General features: G+C 41.3%; 1 protein-coding gene and 1 pseudogene across 2 annotated transcripts in view; one reads left to right on the forward strand and one right to left on the reverse strand.

Moving 5' to 3' along the window:
• The window catches only part of Mosmo (modulator of smoothened), a 58,596-nt gene that overhangs the window by 34,325 nt on the left and 4,354 nt on the right, over positions 1–19,917 (reverse strand). The window lies entirely within an intron of this gene.
• LOC115031676 (small nucleolar RNA U13) lies at positions 13,533–13,629 on the forward strand (annotated as a pseudogene).

Genomic DNA, 19,917 nt, shown 5'->3' on the forward strand with positions numbered 1-19,917 from the left:
ACATACCAATCTGACAATTGTCAGAAATTAGTGAATCTTTCCTCTTTCTAATATACTTAGATGACTTTGAAAACATAAACAGAATTGTCCCTTCCCCACAAAACAACAGCAATTTAACCTTGATTACTGTGAGGCCTCTCTCTAATCTCCACTGTTCACATTCACACTGTGTAACGAGATTCTGACTACTACACTGGTCTCTTTTATTCTTTCCAATTTCTGCCACATTCTTTCAATCTTCTCTGGTCACTCTCCTCATTATTTATAAGGATGGCTAACTTTCCAGGATTAATGCTGTGCTTTTCTGGACATTTCTGTTGTCCCATCTCTAAGACCACCACTTTTAGCTCCTGCGAGGCCCGGGCCCTCCATCTTTCTAGGACCCTAACTCCATTCCTTCCGCTTTAATGTCCTTTTGTGATTTTAAGCACACAACTCACCTATGATGTAGCCTCCTGATTTCCTTTCACTGCTTATCTCAGTCTCCTCTAACTTGTCAAAATCATTTTGTTTGTTAATTTTCCTTATTTATTCCTTCTTCTCATTCCTGATGCAATGGTTCCTGTTCAGGTCACCACATTCTAATCCTGAAATTATTCAAGTAATTTCTTACCTATTCCTTTCCTTATTTCATCCACATTTACACATATATGTATACTGAGTCACACACACATACACATATACACACACTGGATGCCTTCTATGTGCCAGCACCGTTCATGGATGCTTGCAAGTGTGTCTTATTGTTAATGTGATTGTAGACACAAGGTGATGAAACCATGTACAACCTTATAATACACAGAAATGAGTACAAATGTAATTGAGGAGCTCAGAATGGACTCTGTGGAATCAGGTATCAACTGGACATGATAGCTCACACCTGTAATTCTAGCACATGGAAGCTGAGGCAGGAGGATTACCAAGTGTCGGCTTGGGCTATTTAGTGAGTTCCAGGATAGCCTGAATACCCTATCTCAAAAAGTAAGTAAAGAAAATTCACTGTCAATAGTGTTCCTAAGAGTATAGATTTTTACAAAAATGCTACTCTTAGGCTGTAATCCCTGCTCATCCCCTGTACAGCTAGGAAACCCCGTCTGCTCTCCTTTCCCCAACCTGGCCAGCACTGTGAAAACTCCCTTGTCTACTTGAAGAAAACTCCGGGCTAACTTTTCCAGTTACCCACCCAAGAGTGCCCGCCCAGGAGCTCAGATTTTGATCATGTATGGGCATAATACCGGGTTCTAGAAGGAAATTCATCACGCCTCACCTAAACTCTACAAAACCCCTTGCTTTAGCCTGGATGTGTGACTTCACTGAGCTCCACCTGTGAGACCAGTGAATCCATCTGAGAGCTGCCCCTAATAAACCTGTCTTTCTCTACTTTTAATCTGATCTAATCTGGTCTATGTCTGTGTCGCTGAGGGAGAGAAAAAGCCTAACGGTTATCACTATGTCTGGTAGAGAAATGAGCCTGTTCAATCAAATAAACATTATACAAAAACCAACAACAAACCAAAACAAAAGGGACCTGGAAGACTGAGACAGGAGGATAATCAAAAGCTTGAGGCTAACCTGGGTTACATGGCAAGACCCTGTCACAAACAAACAAACAAACAAACAAACACACACTCCAAATAAACCCACACTAGTATGTTTAATGGAAAGAGACTAAACATTTTCCTTCTCGGATAAAGAGTAAAACAAAAGATGTTTGTACTGTAAGTTCTAGCCAGACCAGTCAAGGAAGGAAATTAAATCCTTCAGAATACTATCAGAAGTAATAAATTCTGTAGGAAGTAAGGTCAACATACAAAAGTACATTCGTGTATATTAGTAATTAATTTAATATGCCAGAACTCAAGAAAGTAAATAACAAACTCAGTAGTAAGTTCTCACTTCTGTCAGGTGTGTAAGGCCGTGTTGTGCTGAACAAACTAAGTCAGCAGTTCTTAGAGTCATCAGAGAATTGGGGCTACAGGGCAAACCACTGATGGGGCGATTTGTGTGTGTGTGTGTGGCTATTTTATTGGGTTTTTATACTTCTACCCTTCCAACCCTTATTCCACCCTAATCCCTTCCAACCCCCAACACTAGGTAAGAAAGAAAGATAGAGGGAAAAGGGATGTAGGCCTCTTTAGACGACTTCCTGCTGCTTAGGGATGCCAGGTTCCCTGTGGACAACTCTGAGCTGGAAATTCTCGGAGGCGGTCTGGGTAGGAGGAACCCACTCTCTGGAGGTTGTCTCTAGGAACCTTGTTGGTTTCCAGCTCACAATAATGATCAAGAGGCTGCCTCATGCAGACAACTGGTAAAAGAGAAAACTATCTGTTTTGAAATAAGCCCAGAACATCTGTTCTTTAATAAAAAAATGTGGCCGAAAAGAAACCATTTCACCAGAACCCAAACACACATCTCAAAAAAGAAAGTACTTTATCTCACCTTAACCAAATATCCGATCCTTCTGGCCTCCTGTCTCAGAGGAGAAAGAACCAAGAAGCACCTGAAAGGGCCACAACCCAGAATGCAGACATTAAGACTGTGACCTAATCCCAGGGCCACAGTGGTTTGCATTCATTGTACACCTTTCCATCTCATCACAGGGCTCCTACAAGCTGCAACTCAGAGAACAGCAGGTCTCATGCTTTACTTACACCTCTAGCAGCTAAAAGGAAGGCTGCTATTGCAGAGGATCAGAGTTTAGTTTCCAGCCTCCAGGTCATGCAGCTCTCAAAGGCCTGGTAACTGCAGCTCTGAGTATCAAACATCCTCTTCTGGCCACTCACATGCACATGAGCACAAACAGACACAGTTCAAAACAAACAAACAACAGAGCTTTTAAAAAGCCTTTAAAACTATCTGAAATGGAGAAGAACAAAGTCTAAACATGTGTGAATCATACTCAAACTGTAGGAAACAAAAAGAAACTGGCAGCTTCATACACTTCTTACAGGCAAGTAAGAGAGTGATTGGAGCCACACTGAACAGCCAGTTGATCCAGACGCCCTCCACACCACTCAGCATCGCTACTGGGTATAGATGCACATAAAACTGTCTCCATGAAAACGTGCATGGATATGAGTGCTCATATCAGGATTGTTTATGATGGCCACAAATGGTGGAAGCAACCCAAATATCCATTAACAACCAGGTGCCAGTTAGAGTAAGAAAAGTGTATCCATGAGTAGCAACAAAAGGGATGGGACTTTGATGCACACTACCTACCATATGGATACTACTTGAATGCTATGAAGAAATGCCAGTGATAAAAGACCATAGATTAGGATTCCATTTATATAAACCATGTAGGACAGGACAAGAGAAATAGAAAGTAGATTAAATAGCTTCCTCGAAGTAGGGCTGGGTGGGTGGGGTGAGGGCACAAGGGCTTCTGTTTGAGATCATGACAATGCTCTATAACTGGTTAAATCTAGATTGATGGTGGATGTCCAGCTGTGGACATACAAACTGGAGAACATCACACTGTACATTTTAAGGTATGAATATATCTCAGGGAATCTGCTTACAATAGACAACACTCTTCACAGTCCAGTCCCTGTTTCTTACTGCATGCCAGTCACCCGATGCCAGACACTGCAGTTCTCCAATATCCAAGCTTCCAAGTTTTCTACATGAAAATGTGTGTGTTGGGGGCAGGGAAGGGGCACCTCTCTGAGGTCTGGCATCCAGATTTCTTCCTACTTGGGACAATCTTATATCCCTTCTTTCTTTGGCCAATTCCTACACAATCTTTAGATATTGCCTTATTGATGCATTTATCATATATGTAGCAGCCAGACATGGTGAAGCATATCTATAATCCAGAACTTGGGAGGCAGAGGCAGGAGGATCTCTGAGTTTGAGGCTAGCCTGGTCTACAGAGTGAGTACAAGGATAGTCAGGGCTATGTAGAGAAACCCTGTCTCAAAAAAACAAGCCAAGCCAAACTAAGCAAATAAAAAAACTGTTATGTCCAGCCAGCAGATCACAGCCTGGGTTCTAGCCTGGAAAGGCATTTTGGAAACCTGGAAGAGAAGAGGGGCTAGGCGGCGAGAGAAAGGAATGTAGCTAAGACAACATTCTGATCAAAGCTCAATTTTACTATTTCCAGACACTCAGTTATAAAGGAAGGGGGAGGGAACCCGATTTCCCGCCAAACAATCTCAGGGTCCAGTAGCAGGACGAACACGTGTGTGCCTCCAAGCAGCAAAGGCAGGGTCCAGCAGTAGGCGTGGCAGGACGAATGAGCAGGAAGCTCCACCCTTGAGCAAGCAGGTTCAAGCAGGTGGGGGAAGGGAAACCACAAAAAACCACTTATGTAGTAAAAACAAAGAAACGAGTCACAAACTTGGGGTGGGGATGCATGAAAGGGGTGGGAAGAGGGGAGAAATGATATAACTATATTTTGATTTAAAAAATGAACATATACTTTTCAAAAGGAAAAATGTCATTTCTCTTTTGCCATCGCTAACCTTCCATGCCTCAGAGGCAACCAGTGAGCACAGTCCACAGCAATGTGTGCCTGCTGCTATCTCAGTGCTTTTCTTGATGGCTTCCAATTACCTGGTTAACTGTCTGGATCACTCATTAGTTTCTTGTGTTTGGGCCTACAAAAATTAAGTACTTTATGAAGATTAAACTAATCCTCTCTTTTGTGATCATCTGTCACCTCAAAATAAGAGTTTAAAAAAAAAGAAGTACCCTTCCTAGAAAAGTCACATTATACTGGAAATATTTAATGGTAAAACAAAAAAGTATGGACATATAATTTAACTAGAAAAAAACACATGGGGGTAGTTAGCGTTCAAATATTCTAAGCAAATTCTGAAGTGGAAAAATAATGATCTATCTGTGTGGATAAGTTTTATTCAGACACGTACATGTTTAAATTGACTTGAAATGGAGATTTTTTTCTGACTCTTTTTTTTTAATTAGGTATTTTCTTCATTTACATTTCAAATGCTATCCCAAAAGTCCCCCATACCCTCCCCCTCCACTCCCCTACCCACCCACTCCCACTTCTTGGCCTGGCATTCCCCTGTACTGAGGCAGATAAAGTTTGCAAGACCAAGGGGCCTCTCTTCTGCTACATATGCAGCTAGAGTGAAATGGAGATTTTAAATAAGTCTTTTATTTATTCTTTGACAATTTCATGTAACAAGTATAGAATGTGTTTTAGTGAGGGTTTCCATTGCTGTGAAGAGACACCATGAACACAGCAACTCTTATAAAGGAAAGCAGCCCCCAGTTAATGGGGCTGGCTTACAGTTCAGAGGTTCAGTCCACTGTCATCATAACAGGAGCCATGGTGGTGTATGAGTGGACATGGTGCTGAGAGGTCTACATCCAGATCTGCAGGCAGCAGGAAGAGGAGAGACACTGGGCCTGGCTTGAGCATTTGGAACCTCAAAGCCACTTCCAGTGACACACTTCCTCCAATAAGGCCACACTTAACTCCAACAAGGCCACATCTCCTAATAGTGCTCTTCTCTATGGGCCTATGGGGGCCATTTTTATTCAATGTATCTTAATCATAGCCATTCCAGCTCTGCATTCCCACTGTCTTCCCCCACTTTCATGTCTTCCCCCACTTTCATGACCACCCCACCACCCTCCTCCCCTCCCTGTGTTTTTTGTGATGCAATGAGTCCCACCTGGTACTGCTTGCTGGGATGCTGACTGATCTTGTTGGCTTGGTTGTGTAAGGTGACCACAGCTGCAGTCAGTTCATAATGCAATGGCTACATCAGTCCCAAAAGGCAAGGAAAATAGTTTTGATTTTCAAATACTTCTTCATATTTGAATTTTCTCTGCAGTGATGTATGACAGGTTGTAAATATCTACTTACGGGAAGGTCTGCAAGATTAAACCCAAGAGAATACTAGCTTGGGGCATTCTTATCAATGATGAATCAGGACAGTTAGTATAGATCCCATCTGGAGTCTGAAATAACATGTGATGGCCCTTGTATAGATCTTCTTCAAATTTAATGAACTTGGAAAGCATTTTGCCAGGAAATTTTCAGAATTTGGGGGTAGGATAGAGAGGCATGGTCTGATGGCAAGAGTCTTCCTACACCATCACTGGTTTTTGTGATGCTATTTAGCAATTTGCTAATTAAACTCCCAATCCCTCCACTGGAGCCTTATCTGCAAAATACAGTGAGGTGCAGGCGGCACAGAACTTGTGAGAATCTGATCAATGAAAGGGGGTGGGGGTGGGGAGTGCCAGAGATCAAACACCTGCCTAGAAGCCTTTACAAATGCAACAGCACTTTCCCTTTCAAGCAGACATCAGTGTCTAGAGTTCTAGTTCAATTGATGGCTAAATCATATGCTGATGTTTAAAACAAAAAAGTCAATAGAAAGCTAAAAGTTTAAAACACAAGAATTCTAAACAAAGGTAAAGTGGGTTTCCTTAAACCACAGACCTTAATGTATAGGACACTAAAGCGAGCTGATAGTATGCAGTTTTATATAAGGGATTTCTTACCACCAGACAGATGACAAGGCCAGAAGACTAAATAGCAACTCGACTGAGGAGGGACTGCAGGAACCCTGCTTCATTTTATTAATCATACTTGGATCTAACAGCTCAGAGAAAGAACGATTTCAAAATCGGAGGTATTTAAAATGTCAAGACTGTGCATTAAACAATTGGCCTTTGTAACTCTTAAAGCATGAACACACAGAAGGGCAAGAGAAGAAATGCTCTGGTGACACGTGCTCACTCAGGGTCACGTGCTCACTCAGGTGGGGGGCTAAGTGGAGGGTAAGACAGAGCGGGAGCTGTGTGATCTACAGCCCTGTAAAATGCAAAATTAAAAGAAATACAACTAAGTAAATTGCATGTAACAATCCCAAAACGACTGAGTATGCTAAGAGGGCAATTAAAGAAGGAAGCAGTTATTTCAGAAAAAAGCTTAAAACAGGTCTTAGGATTTTTAGAGTACTTAATTATGTGCTTCTGATGTTAAACAACAACAACAACAAAACTTTTCTCAATCCCATAGTTCTGCAGCTTATCTACAATAGGGACTGCAATGGTTTCAACACATATATTAGAACTTCTGCTATATACAACCAAATAATCAAAAGAAAGGCACACTTACATGTATTGAATAAAGTTGGCTATATACAGTATATACATTCCACATCTTTAGATTCGATCAACCTCATACTGAAAATATCCAATGGGGGAAGGGGGACAAAATTGTACCTATACTGAAAATACTAAAGGCTTATACTTTTCCATGCCACAATCCCTAAAGTAATACAATGCACAACTATTTATACAGCATTTCAACTGTATTAAGCATTATAAATAACTGAGCTGAAAAAGCAAACAGAAGAGCGGTCTGGTTTATAAGCAAAGAGTATGCAGTTTTATATAAGGGCCTGAGCATCGTGGCTGTGCATCACGAACCCAGTCATCCATAGACATTGAAGAATGAAGGCATCCACACACACTTATGTGTAAATGTTCAGTATAACAATTCCATTCTGAAAACTTGAAAGCAAGAAGGGAAAATCTGAATAGTTTAACTGAAAGTAATATGTTTTTTGATTATCACCTATGTATACTTTCTGTTTTCTGGAGGAGAAACCATCCATTTCTTAAATTGGATGACGGTAAGACCTAGGAAAGTAACAACCCATTGTGAACCTAGAAACATGCAGATATGATTTCAAAAGGAAAACCGTATTCAGATGTTCTACCCAAAGCTAACATCCACAATAAAGACCCTGGAGATGATCTGCTGGCTTAGCCTGGCAAGTATCTTCAAAGGAACAGAAACATTTTCATACTGAGGCAAAGTTGCTGAAGGCAAGGACTAGGGCAAGAAACCAATTAGGGATTCAGTCTCCCTGAGATTGCACAAGTGGAGTAGGTGTTTAGCAGTTTTCTTTCTCACTTCTCAAATGGGCTCTCAAGTATTTTGGTTCAGAAAGAAACCTCATTTTGTCCTCAACTCTACCTTAGAATGCTAATACTAAAAAAAGGCTGCCCAGGCTGGGGAGATGCCTCAGTAGTTAAAGCACTTTCTGTGCAAGTGTGAGGGCTGGAGCTCAGGTTCTAAGAACACACGTGGCCATAGTGGCCAACCTATAATCCCAGCCTTCAGAGGTGAGGAAGACGGGACCCCAGGAGCAAGACGGCTAGAGAGAGTAACCATACAGGAGCTCCTGGGGTCAGCTGAAACTCTGCCTCGATGAACAGGGTGGACAGTGATCGAGGAAGGCTTCCGACTTCAACATGTATACAGACCTTCATCATACTTGCACACACACACACCAGTACACAAACCACATACACCTACACACAAAGAAAACGAAGAGCACTCACACACCACTCAAAGTTGGGAAGGGATAAGAAATGTCACTACACTGAGTGCTTCCTGAGAGCCTCAACAGGAAATCTTTCACATGGGTTCATCTACCTCTCCAAATAACTGAACAAGGGACCTAATAGCAAGTTAACTCCTTCTGCTAGAAAGGACCACGTCTGCTTCCACAGCTCTGCTTAGAGGTTATTGTTTCGGACTATCTGGGCAGAACAGTTTTATTTTTCTTGAATATTTATCCAGAGTCAAAACTAAGATGTTTCATCAACACGGACAACCACAAATAAGTGGGACACTTCCCATAAAGAACTATTTTAGATAGAAAATTCTAAAGTAATGTACTTAAAAATTCAACCGAGTAACAGAATTATAAAACTACTCTATAGTTTTAGTTCTGATAAAAAGCACACGTTTAAATTAATCTAGTTGCCAACCCTTACTTCCTTTTAAAATTGTGTCGAAATCTTGGGCTTAGACCTTCATGATTGCTTTTATGATATATTACATAAAATTACATTTTAAAACCACACACTGCTATGACTTCTCAGGGGTGGTTAAAAAAGAAAGGAGTAACTTCATTTAATTCTAATTAAAGAAGAGATCTTTCAAAATACTGTAATTTAAAAGATTATTTGGAGACTTATCACACAAATACTTTAAGAAACAGACAATGAAATTTGTCTTTATTTCATCACGATTTTTATTTGCCTTTTAAAATGGGTGAACCATTTCAAAACCAGTTTATATACAGTAATACATTCCCACAATCTCTTATGAAAACAAACAAACAAAAACAAAAAAAACCAGGTTCACCGACTCTATCCTTTATCTCTACATTGTGTCACACAATCACAATTATCAACATCCCCAATTACCAATAAATCAGTCTCTATGAGACAGCAACTCTGTCACACTTTATAAAGTCAGAGTTTTAAAAGGTGGGCGTGATTACAGGGAAGGAAATTCTCTCGGGGAGGTAGTGTGTGTGTGTATGTGTGTTGGGAGGCAGAATTTCTCTGACTATCCCTGGCTGTCCTGGAACCTACTCTGTAGACCAGGCTGGCCTTGAACTCAGTGATTGGCCTGTGTCTACCTCCCAGCACTGGGATTTAAGGCGTGAACTACATACCAGGTTTGGGGAATGAAATAAATAAAGGAAAGGAGACCCTTTAGAGCAGCTTCAAAAAAAGTGGTTCCATGATGGGCAGTGTGGGGCACACCTTTAAACAAACAAAAGACCAAAATACTTTACCTCAAGTATTTATTTTTTGTGTGTATGGGGATGGTGTGCATGTGGAGGTCAGAGGACAGCTCGTGGGAGTCAGTTCTCTCCTTATACCACCACATGGGTCCTGGGGCTCACTAGGATGCTGTGCTTGGCAGCAAGAGCCTTTACCTGCTGAGCTTTTGGTTGTATTCCCTTAATGGGATATTGCCTAAGGACAAAAAGAATTTCAAAATAATACCAACCTCTGTAGGTAGCAGTCCTCCTACAACAGCTCTGCAGTACAATGAAAGCCCAAGCTCAGACATTTCTTTCTTTTCATTTATAGGAGTACACTGTAGCTGTCTACAGACACACCAGAAGAGGGCATCAGATCCCATTACAGATGGTTGTGAGCCACCATGTGGTTGCTGGGAATTGAACTCAGGACCTCTGGAAGAACAGTCAGTAAGTACTCTTAACTTCTGAGCCATCTCTCCAGACCCCGACCCCACCCCACCCCCCTACCCCTTCTTTTTTTTAGTTTTTTCCAAGACAGGGTTTCTCTGGAAGACTGCTGTCCTGGAACTCCCTCTGTAGACCAGACTGAGATCCACCTGCCTCTGCCTCTTGAGAGCTGGAGTTAAATCTATGGCACCAATGACCAGCAGTAAAAGGTTTCTGAAAATGGAGTAAACAGAAACCAATGCAAAAATCGCCATAACAAAGCTGAGACGTTTCTACCCCTGCTGGCCTGTGTGCTGTGTGAGCTCACTGCACCCTTGGTTCTACACACACTTGCGTGAACTGAATGCAGTCTTTCCATGTAAAGCAAAAGAACACTGCCTGAGACACCCCAGCTCAGGTCTGAGACTCCTCTAGGTTGTGAACTACAGTTTTTATTGTAGTGTTTTCCTGTTAGCATTCTTTAGCATTTATCAGATTAAGTTATCTTTTGATTATACTGTGTAAGAATGCTTGATTTTTAAAAACTGTTTTGAGGTGCTGACTTCAGTTTCATTAAAGAAAACTCACTATATGATTTTGGCTTGGGACTAGGACAGAACTGCCAGCCATTCCTGACATGGCCTTAAATCGATTTCTGCTATTTTGTACTATGTATTTATGTGAAGTAGCATTCTCAGCACTGACAATCATCAAATCAAAATATTGATCAGCTGAAAAATGTTGATGGTGCTCTATGCCTTACAGTAGCAAATATTCAGCTGAGACTCAATCTTTATGTAAATTAAAGAAGCCCATCCTTCTCATCAATATATAAATTTGTTTTGTCTTTGTTATACGGTGTTACACAGTAAAGTTATATGCATACTAAAGAATTCTTTTAAAGTAATTTTCTTGGGGCTGGAAAGGTCGTTCAGTGGTTACTGCCCTTGACGAGGTCCCCGTGTAGTTTGCAGCACCCTTATCAGGCAGCTCACAACTGCTTGTAGTTCCAGCTTCAGGGGAATCCCACGCCCTCTTCTGGCTGCTGTGGGCATTGCATTCATGTGCACATAGACACACACAACTAAAAAAATAAATCTTAGAATAAGTTTGACTAATTAGAAGTGAATGTTTAATTTGCACACTCCTTCCCTATACCTATTGTGAAACTCCATATTGTCTTCTTGACAGGATCTAGACTCATTTACAAGATAAGCCTCTGGAGTGTCCATAAGGAGTTTTAGAAGACCCATCCTAAATGAGGGTGACACCATACCATGGGCAAAGGTTCCTTGGCTGAGTAAAAGGCGAGCTGAGGACCAGAGCTGACAAATGTCGCCCTGCTCCCTTCCTGCAGGTGCACTGTGAACAGATGTTTCAGGATGCTGCCCCTGTGCCTGCCCTGTCATGATGGGCCGGCCCCTCAAACCCTAAGTCAACACAGACCTTTCCTTTCTTCAGCCACTTTTGTCAGAGATTTGTCAGAAGTACTCAACACATCTGCGTATGTGAGGTCCTGGTGCAGCAGGTGCAGTGTTTAAAGAGCACTCCTCTAGACATGGCTAACTGAGTGTAAACCCACCAACCCACTCCCTCCCCCAGCACAGGGTCTTCTCTGAAGCCCTAGCAAGTCTGAGTAGTGTCAACCAGCGAGGCCTCTCACTTGTACTGCTCCTCTTTGCCCAGGCTCCACTGGGATCAGTGTGCTCCACTATGCCTCTCCCTTGAATTATTACCTAACCACACACATGTTCTTGTTATAAATGGGTGTCACAGAACATAAGCCTCTTATGGTACATCCTTAGGAAAAGGATGCTATATCAAACTTTACCTTACTATATCAAACTTTACTATGATAAACAAATATTTCAAAGATACTAGACAAATATGTACTGAACTTCATCTTTCTATGCATGTATGAATATTAGTTCAAATCAACTGCATAAGCTAATAAATTCAATTAACATTTATTAAAAAGCCTTTCATTAAATCCCACTGAAGTGACTGAAAATTCAGACAGACAGATGGACAAGTTAGAATCCTATAGCAGCATGGGGAAAGGACAAAGACTTGTCAAAAAGCAAACAGCTAATGAGAAGCAGACTGAAAGAGAAGCAGGCTAACAGAATAGGGGTTACTGTCCCTGCAGTCTATATTAATATGGGCAAAAGATGGTCATTCGTATTACAGAAGTGAATGGGTTCTCCAAAAACAGTCAGGAAAACCACTAGGTCAGAAAAACAGCAGCTGAGTTCAGCAGGCTGTGCATCAAGCCAGCGGGAACTGAGCACTGCAAACAGCACTTTCAACTGGGTATGAGCTGCTTGAATACTCAGGCTAGGAACCTGCTGCAACTGGCTCTAAAGAAGGGCAGGGAACAGTGAGAGATGATGGGTAAGCAATGTGCTATTTTAGTCAGCTCTGAGCTACAAAGGGACAAAGGCATTGTAACTACTTCCAGAGGCAAAAAATTAAGAAAAAAAAAATAGCGCACTAGGGAGAAACCCACAATGTACCTACCATCCCTGATGACTGGGAGACCAGTAAATCTCAAGTACAGGTTGGATCATTGAAAGCAGACACTATACATGGAGTACCAATGTGACTGTAAATGGATATTGGCGGATACTAGAAACAGTCCTCTCAGCTTCCCAATGCCATCTGATATACCAGGAGGGTTTGTCTTCTAATCCAGAATCTACTGAAGTCTTTTCTAGAGTTGAATTCTAAAAGGTGTCCAGTCTGCTAGTCCGTAAGAACCATTCTGGGGTTGGAGAGATGGTTGATAGGATCATGCATGGTTTTTGCAAAGGTCCCAATTTCAGACCTAGCACCCATGTTGGGTATCTTATAACCACCACTAACTCCAGTTTCAGAGGGACTTAGCACCTTTGGTCTTGACAGGCACCTGCAGTCATGTGTAAATTCTCACAATACACATAATTTAAAAATTTTTTAGAAGAGTGTTTTAAGAGCTGGACAGTTGTGGCACACGCCTTTAATCCCAGCACTGGAGGCAAAAGCAGGTGAATCTCTGAGTTCAAGGCCAGCCTGGTCTACAGAGTTGAGTTCCAAGAGCTGCACAGAGAAACTTGTTTCGTGGGTGGAGTTTGTTAGTAAGAGGTTGTATAGTCAACCTTGGCGATAGTAAGTCTAAGATTAAGCTAGGCTACATGAGACCCTGTCTCTAAAAACACAAAGAAATGTGGGGGTGGTTTAACTTAAACAAAAACAAAAAAGCCTCAAGTCAGGTATAGTAGTGCATGCCTTTAATTCCTGCACTTGGGAGACAAAGGCATGCAGATTTGTGTGAGTTTGAGGCCAGCTTGGTTTAAAATAAGTTCCAGGACAAATTAAGTTAAAATAAGTTCCAGGACAGCCAGAACCACATAGTAAGACTCTGTTTGGAAAACAAAATAATCAAACCGAACCCAACCCAACTCAACCCTCAGTGAAGTGTATGTACCAGAAAGAACAAATGTTTTTAAGTTCTGAAATCAAACAAGTGTAGAAGATAAACTGAAGACAAGGAAGCTGCTTTTCCTTTTCTGGTTTATCAGAGTGAACACTGGAATGCTCCTGCCACAGCGTGACATGTGACTCTCACAAACCTTGTTAGGATGGTGGCACAATGACACTAAGGGGAGAGGGGATGAAAATACTGCACTGTGTTTGTTTACAGAAGTAAACAACTACAGCATGACCTTAGGGGCTAGTTTAGGAAATCTAACTAGTATTGACTAAGATAACCAATCAAGCTATACAGCTTTCATCTATACTGTTTTAAAGTTGCAAATGACTACAGTGTAGCTATACCTTATTTTCAAAATGAAAACCAACTACCGTATCTGGAAAGAATTAGAATAGAGTTTATGGATACACGACTACTGAATGACGATATATATGCAGATGCTGATTATATATGGGAGAACTAACATTTTTGTACAAATGAGCTCAGACTGGGAGTTCAGTGTGGCCCTTGGGTGTTCTTACTCTTACTTCATATAGAACTTACCTAAAACAAATCTCCCAGTCACTGCACTCGGCAACACCCCCATTCCTATTCCCCACTCTGTTCAAGACCTTTGTGTAGACTCCCTCCCCTTCCTCTTACATCTGCAGCCTTAGAGTCAACACTGCCCAACAGACAAAGCAGAAGCCTTCACCCTATCACATCCCCTCTCTCAAGAACTTTAAGAAACTTCCGTCCTACAATAGACGGACACGGGGCCCACATGTGAAGCCCCAGGACTGGGCAAGCTGAGGAAGGAGGGTTACAGTGAGCTCAAGCACAGCTTGGGCCACACAGGGTGACTGTGGAAGACCGTGTCTCAAAAGAAAACAAGAAAACTTTATACTAAAAAAATATTGCAAGAAACATACAAATAACCGTGACACAGACATGGTACCATGAGAAATGCACAAGTTGTTAAGAGGAAATCATAGCTGATTTGGTGTCAACTGAAAATTCTTGACAGATGGGCAAGATGCAGATAAGATAGGGACCAGAACAAGCATGAGGGCTTTGCTCTGTAAGCTGAGAAAACAGAAGGAAAATCTCTGAGATAAGAAAAGAGTTGTACTTAGGACACAGTAATGTAGTGGGCCAGAATACAGACTCTGTAAGGAGAAAAGGAGACCTAGGGCTGAAGGGACAGTGGAACCACACTCAGGAACTGCAGGGTGCCTTTTATGGATGCAGAAGGTGTGCTCATGGTGTCTGCTCAAGTACACGTGCAGTGGTTAAAGGCCAAGATCAGCTCTGTGGGCAAGTCACATAACTTCCATCTCTCGGCAGGGTGAACTGCAGCTCTTAGATAAGGATATTGTGAGGATTAAATTAGTTAACACAGAGAAAGCCTGGAACAGTATCTGTCACAAAGTGCTATGTTAAGTATTTGCTATGATTATGCTTGTACTGTGAGGGGATGCGTTTGGCAGCACTGTGGAGAGATGGGCTGGAGTGGAAGTCTTCGCTGTGCTTCCTTGACCCTGAGGACAAGGACTGCAGAAGACCTCTCGAGTATTTAAATACTCATTAAATGTTCCACTTGTGATGTTCACACCACACCTCCTTTCTGACCATCTGTCTATTTTAACTTTGCAGAATACAGGTACCTCAAGGATAAATATTTTTTTCATGTGCTTCAATGTAATCCTTCTGAAAAGGAGCTGGAGAGATGGCTCAATGGTTGAAAAACACCTGTTGTTCACATAAAAGACCTGAGTTCAGTTTCCAACACCCACATGGTGGCTCAAAACACTCTGCAACTCTAGTTTGAGTATCTGGATTCCTCCTCTGACCTCTGTAGGCACTAGCTATGTAAGTGGTACATATATGAGGATGCAGGTAAAACATTCATATGCATCATATATAAATAAATCTAAAAAGAAAACAATCTGGGCTGAAGACATGGCTTAGTAATTAAGAGCACTGGTTGCTCTTTGAAAGGACTTGGGTTTGATTCTCAGCACCGACATGGCAGCTCACAGTCATCTGTAACTCCAGTTCCAGGAGATCAAACACCCTCTTCTGTCCTCCATTAATACTAGGTACACAAACATATAAGCAGGAAAAACACCCATACAATAAATGAGATTTCTAAAATTAAAACATTCTTCTGAATATTCAGTACAAGTTCCTTTTAAACCACAAACACTTCAATAGCCTTTGTTGTAAGAATGGAAATAAGTGCAGTAATTTAGGGAATACCCAAGGGAGCAACAAGGAACATTCATGGTAAGATAAAGATTTGCTTTATCAAGATGATGTCAATATATAAAGGAAATAGCCATATCTTTGGTAATCTAAGAAGCTTTTGAGTCTTGCCATTCCCAGTTAGAACTGCTTAGCATGCGTGGTGGGAAGGTGACCTACTCTTCCGGCATTTCTAGGTGAAAGCTGACCCAGTGATGCTCTGAGGTCAACAGGACCACAGATAGAAGAGCAAGGAACAACCTGCTCCGCCATGTTCCCATCTTACTCGTCCCACTGCACTTTTTTTTTTTACTCTTGTTTACTCTCTGACTATAGGATACGGTCCTCAGTTGAACGATCTATATTAAAAGTCAGCAGCTGCCTTTTTGCTCAATATATACAGCAGCAAGTGTCAAAATGCCAAATGTGACATTTTATTTATAGCTGAGTCACATAAAGAGTCACATAAAAAGTGCAGCCCATTTCTAATTAAAAATAAGTCAATTAACACAGTAATTCAAAGAAATGTCTGCCTCAAAACTGAACTGGAGTCATACACTGCAACTTTACAGAAGCAAAGCATACATGCAGGTTGGTGCTAACTCAAAGACACATGTACACACAGTCTCTCTTCTGTCAATTCTGCAGCAGGCAGTCTCAGAGGGACATACTATTCTACTCACTTGATGAAAAGCTGGCAAGTACTCAGGGTAACCAACGTTTAACAACAGGGCACACAGCAAGCTCTGCACAGGATGAGTGCTGAAGACAGACTCCCACCCAGACACTTCTTTATTAGACTTCGGTGAACACACAAAATCATCCCCCATTTCTTGTGACAAAGTGCAATGGCTTCAGTAATTATTAAGCTTGGAACACATGAGACCCTTTAAAAAAAAAGTCTGCAATCTGTCTAAAAACGATGACTTGGCTCGCAGTGATGATGCAATGTAACTATTTGTTGTTTGTTCCAAACCTGTGCCCTTCCTGCAATGCTGGCTGCCTCTGGCTTATAAAAATTCTTTACTCTCTTTCACATACACATAAACCCAAGGCACTCTTGACTTGGGAACTTACATGAGTCCCATTAAGTTTATATTGCTGCTACACTTAACCATGCAGTCCTTCTGCCCAGATTGGACCCAGCTGGGTTTTAGGAATATTTAACTACAGACACGCCATGTTGCCTTAAATCTCTTTTTGGAACAAGGCAGAGCAAAAGTAAACAAGACAGATAGTGCAAAAGAACAGCCCTCCACATGCCAGGTGTTTTGGCTTTCTATGTAACAGTAGCAACTGTGACTAATATCCAGGCACCTACTGTCTATCAAACAATGTGCTGATCCCTACATGCTACATTTTTAAAAAGAATCATATTCTGTGGTGGGTTTTTATTTGTTTGTTTTGTTTGTTTTTGACACAAGGTTTCTCTGTGTAGCCCTGGCTGTCCTGGAACTCACTCTGTAGACCAGGCTGGCCTTGAACTCAAGAAATCTGCCTGTCTCTGCCTTCCCTGCCTCCAAAGTGGTGGCCAAAACTGGCCACCATGGCCAGCTAATAATCATCTTTTGAACTAACCATTTCACCTTTATTTTACAGCTGAGGGGTAGTTACATGCCATAAACCATGGAGATTTCAAGAATCAAAACCTAAATCTACTTGCTCCAAATCTTACTGAGGCATCTTACTGCAAGTGACTCTAAGACAAACCTACATTTATCATGCAAAGAATTTAAAACTGACACTGTTTTGGTCACTCTAGGCTAAAGAGTGGTGACTGGTGTTTGTGACTATTATTAAACCAGTTTTAAGAGGAGCTGTGGCAGATGCCACCAATCTAATGAACACACGGGCAATTTTTTTCTGAATTCCTTCTTTTAATGATTTCTCATTATTCTTGCCTTCTGTCCATGCTCTGTGAACCAATTCTCCCTACAACACATTCAGGCCCATTAGACTTAATGTCTGGTTACATCTCTGTTGGTACTGATAAAAAATGAATTCTGGGGCTGGTGAGATGGCTCAGTGGGTAAGAGCACCCGACTGATCTTCCGAAGGTCTGGAGTTCAAATCCCAGCAACCACATGGGGGCTCACAACCATCCATAACGAGATCTGACTCCCTCTTCTGGAGTGTCTGAAGACAGCTACAGTGTACTTACATATAATAAATAAATAATCATTTAAAAAAATTAATTCTGGAAGACCAGAAAGGGGAAAAAAAATCAATGTTTTGCTCAGGATCCTTAATCTCATTTTAGGAAATCTGGTTTATACTGTGAAATTCAGTATCAGATAATTTCAAGCTGTGAGGGTATCAAAGACTTGTCTTTGAATTTTCTCCAAAGTTCTTATTACTTGATATGTTTAAGTTCTGATAATGTCACTAAAAAAAAAAAAAGATTCTTTTTTTACTTATGTATATCTGTATATACTTGTGTGTAGGTATGTATACCTGAGTGCAGATGCCTGTGGAGGCCAAAGGAGGGTATTGGATGCCCTGAAGCTAGAGCTACAAGTAGTTGTAAGCTGCCTGATATAGGTGCTGGGAACTGAACTTAGGTCTTCCACAAAAACATCAAGTGTGCCATCTTTCCAGTTCCATAATGTTACTTTTTAAAAGAACATTGGTGTACTACTTTATCATTATAGAATGTTCTTCTATTGCCTGATGACTGGGTAAATAAAAAGTACTTTATTGCTACAATGGATTGTTATTCAGCAACAAAAAGTTTGGTTTTTTTTTTTTTTTGGTTTTTTTTTTTTTTTTTTTTTTTTGGTTTTTCGAGACAGGGTTTCTCTTCGTAGCTCTGGCTGTCCTGGAACTCACTTTGTAGACCAGGCTGGCCTCAAACTCAGAAATCCACCTGCCTCTGCCTCCCAAGCGCTGGGATTAAAGGCGTGTGACACCACGCCCAGCAACAAAAAGTATTTTAAAAGTCCAATATTGAGGGAGTTTAAAATATAAATGGAAAAAGCCAATCATAAAAATTCCACTAACTTAAAATACCCAGAATCTATAACTCTCTAGGCTGGAAGATTAGTGGTTGCTTAAGGCTAAGAAGTTCAGGATGATGGCTAAGAGGTATGCGCTTGCTCTTTGAAATAATGAAAACACTCTAAAATTGATGTGGTAATATGAGTATTCAGTTTTGTGAGTAAACTAAAAACCACTGAATTGTATACACAAGCTGAGTATTTTATAATTATGTCTCAGTAAAGTTGTTGAAAAATAATTTTATAGGAGAAAGACTCAAAAGACTCATGAAGAAATATTACTGATACTTTCTAAACCAGAGAACATGGTCTCAAGGCTTCTGCTCTCCTGCTAATCAGACCACGTCTTTTTCTAAAGTCACCCCAGCGGACCAACAGAACAAGTCCTTGAAGGCTAGCTCATTCAGGAATGACGTTACAGAGCTGCTTCACGCTACGTGTCTGTGAACACTGGAGTTACACAGCTCAAGGGAAAGGCTTTATTATCAGTCGATAATAATTTTCCAGTACTTACTAAGTGAGTCTGCTTAGGTAGGAGCATTTACTGTTTTAACCCAGTGTCCAGGCAGAATCGCGTTGGTCCAGTCTCAGAGAGCCATCAATGCTGCCAGTCGCCTAGGTGGAACGTAACTGCTTTGTTTGGGGACAATGGCAGGAACCTGAAAGCAAATGCTTCTTTTCCCAAGTCTCTCCATTCCCCAAGTTCTCTCTCAAGCTTTAGACTTGAGAAAATGTCAGACATGAAAGCCAGAGGCTGCAGAGAGAAGGGATTGGGTGACTTCATCTGTTAGTGTAGAACCAGGTACTACAGTCCAGGCTTTTTACCTGTGAAAACACATCGGTTCTTTCCCTCCAGCGCTTTTGCAGGAACAGGTTCCCACTTCTGCTTAGAACTGGAAAGTTAAGTCTACATTTTGGGATCCAATAGTAGAAAAGTTCTTGTCCTCAAATAAGCCAGTCTTCAATATCCTCTTCTGTAAGCACTAACGTCACATTTTAGTTAATCATTTCCCCTTGAACGAATTTAAAATAGGAACAGAATAAAGCTAGTGGCCACATGTTGGCACAGGCCTTATAATCTTGGTTCCCAGGATTCGGAGGCAGGAGGACAGTGGGTTGATCTGGCTGGGCTACACAGTGAATGTGATAATCTTATCAATGTGAGCACTTCTAAAAACAGATAAGGGCCATATCTTTGGCTGGTGGGTGAAGATATATCCAGAAAGAACAT

This window comes from Mus caroli, unplaced genomic scaffold (assembly GCF_978045245.1).
Source record: "Mus caroli unplaced genomic scaffold, Mus_caroli_1 scaffold_8, whole genome shotgun sequence".
Taxonomy (NCBI): domain Eukaryota; kingdom Metazoa; phylum Chordata; class Mammalia; order Rodentia; family Muridae; genus Mus; species Mus caroli.